Here is a 6674-nt window from a genome sequence, read left to right as displayed (position 1 = left end):
GGAGTAACTTTCAGGACCCTAGCCTGATGGACGGATTTCATTTGGCAGTCATGTTTTTAGACTTAACTCTGTGAGAATAATGCTATGTAGAAACGGAGCTAAATTTGGAGCTTATTCCCTCAGAGACTGAGATGGTATAGAATAGATAGAGTATAGCCTCAAAGTATAAGAGGAAATATTTGTATGCTTGTTTTTACTATAATCGTGAAGCAAAAATTCCTTGTAAAAGCTACCTCGTTTTAAGTGGGACTTAATGGAACTGGTAGTGATAACCACTGGCCTAACAAATGAGGACGACATGGCTGGTTGGGGCTTCAGTCAGTGGTAGAGAAGACACACATCCCACACATTGAAGGGAAGATGTAGCAGCCAGGCCCTGAGAGAATGGAGTGAAAGCACACTCATTACATCTGATTTTTTATTTTTATTCTCTTGTTTATATATTATATGTTGTTTAGCTATACTTGTCAATGGAAGCTAAGAAAAAATTTATAGTAAAGAACAAAGTTAATTATTCTTCTCACTTGAAAGCACAGCCACAGAGAATGTCAGAGCTAGAAGGGACTTTAGAGATTTTCCATTTCAACTTCCATGTTTTACAGAGATGGAAACTGAACTCATGAGAAGGAAAGTGACTTGCCTAAGGACACAAAAACAAGTAAATGGCAGAGCCAGGACTCAAACCTTTGTCTTCTGACTCCAAGTCCAGGGGTCTTTCTATGGAAGATCCCTGTGGTGATCTTTCAAGTACTTGATGACAGCAATCATGGTATCCTTCAACTTCTCAATTCTTCAGTCTAAATATCCCCAGTGCCTTCAACTGATCCTCACATGAGGGCTCCCTAGAGTCCTATGATTATGCTGGTCCCCATCCTCTGAATACACTCCAGTTTGTCAATGTCTCACTTAAAACATTGTGCTCATAATTGAAAATAATACTATAGATGTGGTCTGACCAAGGCAGAGGAAGGAAGGAAGGAAGGAAGGAAGGAAGGAAGGAAGGAAGGAAGGAAGGAAGGAAGGAAGGAAGGAAGGAAGGAAGGAACGAAGGAACGAAGGAACGAAGGAACGAAGGAACGAAGGGAGGGAGGGAGGGAGGGAGAGAAGAGGAAGGGTGGAAAGAAAGGACGAAGAGAGGAAAAATGAGAGAATTATAGGATATGATCTGGGGGAAAGAGGGGAACACATTCCAGGCTAGAGAACAGCAGCATAGTCACCTGTGAAATGAAGCCAATTACAAACACTTCAGAGACACATCATAGAAAATGACAGGAAGAGTAATGATTCCATGTTTTTGATGAGGTAGCATATCCTCTGTTACACACCTTCTAAATTAACCTTGTGTCACTATCCAAACAATGGTAATAATACTTTATATTCATTTGGAACCTTTTATCTTCACTGCTCAAAATACTTGATAGATCTTGCTCCCCCAAACCCATGCCTGAGTCGAAGACATGTACCATTATCCCATTCTTGAGAAAGAGTAACTGAGGTCCATTGAGATTAAGTGACTGGGCTAAAGTCCCACAGTGAGTCATCTGGGGAGCCAGGAAGAAGCTCCAGATGTTCTCCTCCTTTCCTAACTGGCAATGCCACCTAGGAGAGGAAATGAAAGAAACCAAAGACACAGGAGTCCTTGATTTGGGACCATGGAAGGGCTGAGAGCTTATCCTCCTTGACTTGGGGGCCAGAAAGACTAGTGGAGGGAGAGGGGAAGGGAAGGATCCTGATAGAAAATGTTGAGTTTCACCTGGGCCCTGAAGAAGGGCAAGGGAGAGTATTCAGGTAGAAATAATTCAGAGTAAGACTGCTATTAAGCACCTACTGCAGAAGGTAGCTAGGAGGCACAGTGGATAGAGTCCTGACCCTGGAGCCAGGAAGACTCATATAGCTGAGTTGAAATCCAGTCTCAAACTCTTAGTAGCTGTGTGACCCTGGGCAATCCACTTAACCCTGTTTGCCTCAGTTTCCTCATCTGTAAAATGAGCTGGAGAAGGAAACGGCAAACCATTCCAGTACTTTGCCAAGAAAATCCCCAATGGGGTCATGAAGAGTCAGACATGATGGAAAAATGACTCAAGAATAACGTGCTAAGCACTGTGCCAGGTACAGGAGATATAAGGGGGGAAGGGAAAAGAATGGGAATAAGCATTTATGGAATATCTATGATGTATCAAGTACAGCTATGAGTGCTGTACTACTACTGCTGCTACTATCACTACTGATAATAACAGCTAGCATTTATATAGCACCTACTATGTGCTGAGAACTGTGCTAAGCTCTTTACAAATATTATTTCATTGGAGCCTCACAACAACCCTGTGGGGCAGGTGCTATTATTATCATCCATTCTACAGATGAAGAAAACAAGACAAACAGAGGTTTAACAGCTGGTCCAGAATTACCCAGCTAGTAAGTGTTGGAGGCTGAACTTGAACTCAGGTCTTCCTGACTCCAGGCCCAGCATTCTATTCACTGAGCCACCTTGAAGCCTACAAAGCATGAAACAATCCCAACTCAAAGGGATCTTATACTCTAATGGGGAAGAGAAGAGAGAGACAACAAATAACATGTAAAAATATATGGCATAAATATAAAGTTAATAAATACAGATGTATTTTGTTGTTATTGTTATTCAGTCATGTCTGAGTCTTCATGACCCTGTGGGAAATAGCACAGCAATATTGTCCATGAGGATTTCTTGGTAAAAACACTGGAGTGGTTTACCATTTCCTTCTTTCCAGTAGATTAAGGCAAATAGGATTAAGTAGCTTGCCCAGGATCACATAGTTAGTAAGTGTCTGAGGCTGTAGTGCCAATTCGATATTCACAGCACACTGATAGTGGCTATGATATGCTGGCATAGTTCTGAATTGAAAAATATAGCAGACTCTCCATATAAAAGACAAAAGCAAAACATCTACTCAGCTGAATCCTAATACCAGAAAGTCAAATCCCAACAACAGAAAACCAAATCCATTCTAGCAACAAAGAAATGAATTCACCTTATCGCAGCAGGAAGCAACACCATCCCAAAGCCTTCCCACAAACAAACACTCACAATACTAGCTGTCTGCTTGTCTGTGTCCTCTCTCCTCCCTCCATTCTAACTGCTCTGACTCCCAACTTCCTCTCAGCTCTGTTCTACCCTTTCTGTTCCACCAGCTCAGCAAACTCCTCCCACCACAGGCTTCATGTGATTACATTCATCCTATTAAGGGGCAGGGAAGATTTTCAAATTCCCATTACCATTACAGAGGCTGAACTTGAACTCGGATCTTCCTGTCTCTAGGCCCAGTGCTCTATCCACTGTACCACTTAACTACCTCCAATGGGTACATGTTAAGTAGTTAAACACCTAGGTCTCACAGTGGATAAAGCACTGGCCCTGGGGTCAGGAGAACCTGACACTTACTAGCTGTGTGACCTGGGCAAGTCACTTAACCCTAATTGCCTCAACAACAAAAAAGAAAAGAAAGAAAAAGAAAGTAGTTAAAAACAAGATAGTTTTGGGGGGGCCCTCTGGCAGTTGGGGATAGATTAGGAAAGAGTCCATGAAGAAGATGGTGCCTGAGGAGCATCATAAAGGAATGAAAAGACTCTATGGAGTTGATGTATTCCAGGCACAGGGAAACAGCCATTGAGAAAGCACAGAGGTAGAAGATGAAGTGTTGTATGTAAGAAACAGAGAGAAGGTTAGTTTGGCTGGAACAAAGAGCACAGGAAGGAAAGTGCTATTTAACAAGGCCCTGGTAGTCCCCAACAACCTCCAGGCCTTGCCCTGTACAGCCAGACCAGGCCAGCCTTTCCCCTCCCCTTCCCAAGGGCCAGCCGTCCTGAGCCGTGATACAGAACTGACTACTGCCACTGCCACCACCAAGGAGAGTCTGCCCAGGTCTGAAGTGGGGCTATGTATACTCCAGCAGTAACAGCAGGGGCAACAGCCTCTAGCCTCGCTCCTGGGCTATAATGGCAGCATACAAAAGATCTTTCTGGATGCCCAGCATGAGTCTGGATGGGGCAGCTCCAAGGGCTCACACTGTGACCCCGCACTTAGTTCACAGACACCCCAAGATATTCGGAGAACTTCTGAAATAGATATCCAGAGCACTGGAGAAAAGAACAGCCTGCAGTATAAAGAAGACATTGGGGGGGGGGGGACTGTAGAAAACAGGAAGAAATGGAAAGTACCTCGAAGAAAACAGCGTCTCAATCTGGGACTGGTCAAGGAGGCCCAAAAAGCAATCTCTGAAGGATTTTTTTCAATACTCTAAGCATTCAGTTACTCTCAGCATGAGAAACACACGTTTCATGAAAAAGGGAGGCATGTTCTGTCCCGAGTTTTGGAAGGTTTTTCTCCCATCCCTACTGCTGTCTCATTTCCTCACCATTAGGTGGGGAATTTACATAGGAAGATTTCTTACCCACCTCCACCAGCATCTTCTAGGAGAGCAGGGCTGGGAGTTTCACCAAGTGTCAGGGCAACATCTGTGAATGTTCAGAACAGTTACTGGAGGAAGCTCCTGGATCCAACGACAGCTCCTGTGACTTGTGTTCATTTATATAAATGTCATGTTCCTAGTTCAGTAGAATGGGAGGAGAGATGCTTGTATTTGTACCCTGGGAATCAGCTTAGGGAGCATATCAAACTGTTTCACATGTTTCACGTGTAGCTTTTAGCTAGTGAGTTCTCTGATGAAGAATAGTACACACTTTCCTATCCCAAACATGAGGCTTGCTGGATTGTCATGAATTCTAAAAGCTTCTGGGTTCCCCTAAAGAGTAATTCATATTTTGAACAGGTGGATCTTACCCATATTAAAAGCATCACTTTTAGGAGCTTGTCCAAAAAACTTTGTGGACTTGTGGGCACAAATGGTCACAGAGAACACCCTGGATCAATTTGTCTTGTCTGGAGCAGCTACTTGGTGAAGATTTCCTTCAGCCCTGCTGAGTGGTTTTCCTAGAAAAATGTAAAAACAGAAAGAAAGCCAGAAGATACTAATTTAGACTCTTCTGGAGGCGGCCCACTAAGCTTGATTTTTCTCTTGGAATGCTAAGATGATCTGACTCTGAAAAAAATGTTAATTTTCTTGCATCTCACTTGCCCCACCCCACCTTCTTTCCCTAAAACTTGGATGATCAGTCCTCTACTTAGGGCCTATAGTCAGTGGGTACTAGACTACTGCTCTGGCATGGCCTACTCCCTTTACACTGCTTTGTAATGAATTGACACTGTATTCATTTGCCTGCAATTTTCTAAACCCATTTTATCCTGAGGAAGCCTATGTCTATTTTAAAACTAGAAGTGAAAAGGGAACAATTCTTTCCAAAATCTTTCAGAGATGCTTGTGTTAAGTACAACAAAATCCTGGGAGCATTCAAGTGCTTCACTATCTTTTCTGTTCTATTTGAACAACTACTTTTGAAAGTCTACATTATTACTGTGCTGGATACACTAATTATTTGTTTATTTTTGTCTCTTATTTTCCTTACTCCCTTCCTCTCACCTAAGTTGAAATAGATGCAACCTTTTAATTTGAAAAAGTTGACCCTGTCTCAAGCAGATTCAGGGAAGAAAGATCATAGGATCACAGATGGTCTTTCATCTTCATCCAGATCAGAGGACCAAAGGGACCCAGGAAGTGGGAGATTAGTAGTCTAGGAGGGGCCTGAAGCAGTTTGTGGGGTTTGGCAGAAAATCAAGAGTCACAGTTTCCTTAGGGGGACCAGTAACAAACTTAAGAGTGACTCCCTGCCCCATGACCTGGAGGAGGAACAGTTTAGAGTGGGGGAAGGACTGTGAAGTTCCTTTTCCAATTGTTTTGAGGGACAGAAGCCTCCCCAAATATAGACCTGTGTAGAGCAATATTCACAGTGCCCATGATCACTATAAATATACCTGCATGGTGCTCAATTGCAAAATATAACAGATTCTCCACATAGAAAGCAAAAGCAAAACATTTATTTGGATGCCAGAAAACTAAATCCCCAAACCAGTAAGCCAATTCCATCATAATAGCAAAGAAGTTAATAAGCCATAACAGCACAAAGAGCCAAAGCATCATTTAGCCTTCCCACAAACCAATATTTTTACTCACAAGTCGGACTGACTCCCTGGGATGAATGCTCTCATCCTTCCAGTCTAGTTAACTCTAACTCCTAGCTTCCTGTGGGCTCTGCTCCAACTCCTCCCACCACAGGCTCTATGTGACTACATTCAGCCTATTAGAGGGCAGAGTATATTTGCAAAGCAGGGAAGGTCTTTAAATTCCTGTAGGCTTATGAAGGGTCAGGGAAGATCTTCAAATTCCCATTATCATTACAGCCTGGGACCTAGAACCCCAAGACCACCAGAGTAGAGAAAGGAGAAAGTAGTTATGCTCCCATTCCTACTTTTGGGGGACGTGTCTTGCCAATACTATCTCTATCCTTCCAAAACTTCCAGCAATCCCCTACAATGTCATTTCATCATGGCTACAGGGATCCTGAAGTAGGGACCAAGAGGGCTGGTTGCTGTGGAGAAGACATCAGGAAAAGATTAGCAAGGAAGAGAGGGAGAAAGGGAGAGACCTCCTTAGGAGAGAGATTTCAGACTCTGAGAGCTAAAAGGAATCTTATGGATCCAACTTCCCCTATACCACCCCACTTCTCCAATTCAAGCTTAGGGA

At 43.1% G+C, this 6674-nt stretch overlaps 1 pseudogene; it reads left to right on the top strand.

Moving 5' to 3' along the window:
- The first annotated feature begins 298 nt into the window (after window positions 1–298).
- On the top strand, window positions 299–4450 carry LOC138173694 (BCL2/adenovirus E1B 19 kDa protein-interacting protein 3-like; annotated as a pseudogene).
- The last annotated feature ends 2224 nt before the right edge of the window (window positions 4451–6674 follow it).

The sequence above is a fragment of the Petaurus breviceps genome, unplaced genomic scaffold (assembly GCF_028583685.1).
Source record: "Petaurus breviceps papuanus isolate PSGF00001 unplaced genomic scaffold, PetGlider_PUasm1.0 64, whole genome shotgun sequence".
Classification (NCBI taxonomy): domain Eukaryota; kingdom Metazoa; phylum Chordata; class Mammalia; order Diprotodontia; family Petauridae; genus Petaurus; species Petaurus breviceps.
The sequence above is the reverse complement of the archived record's forward strand: the minus strand, read 5'-3'. Positions and strand labels throughout refer to the sequence as shown.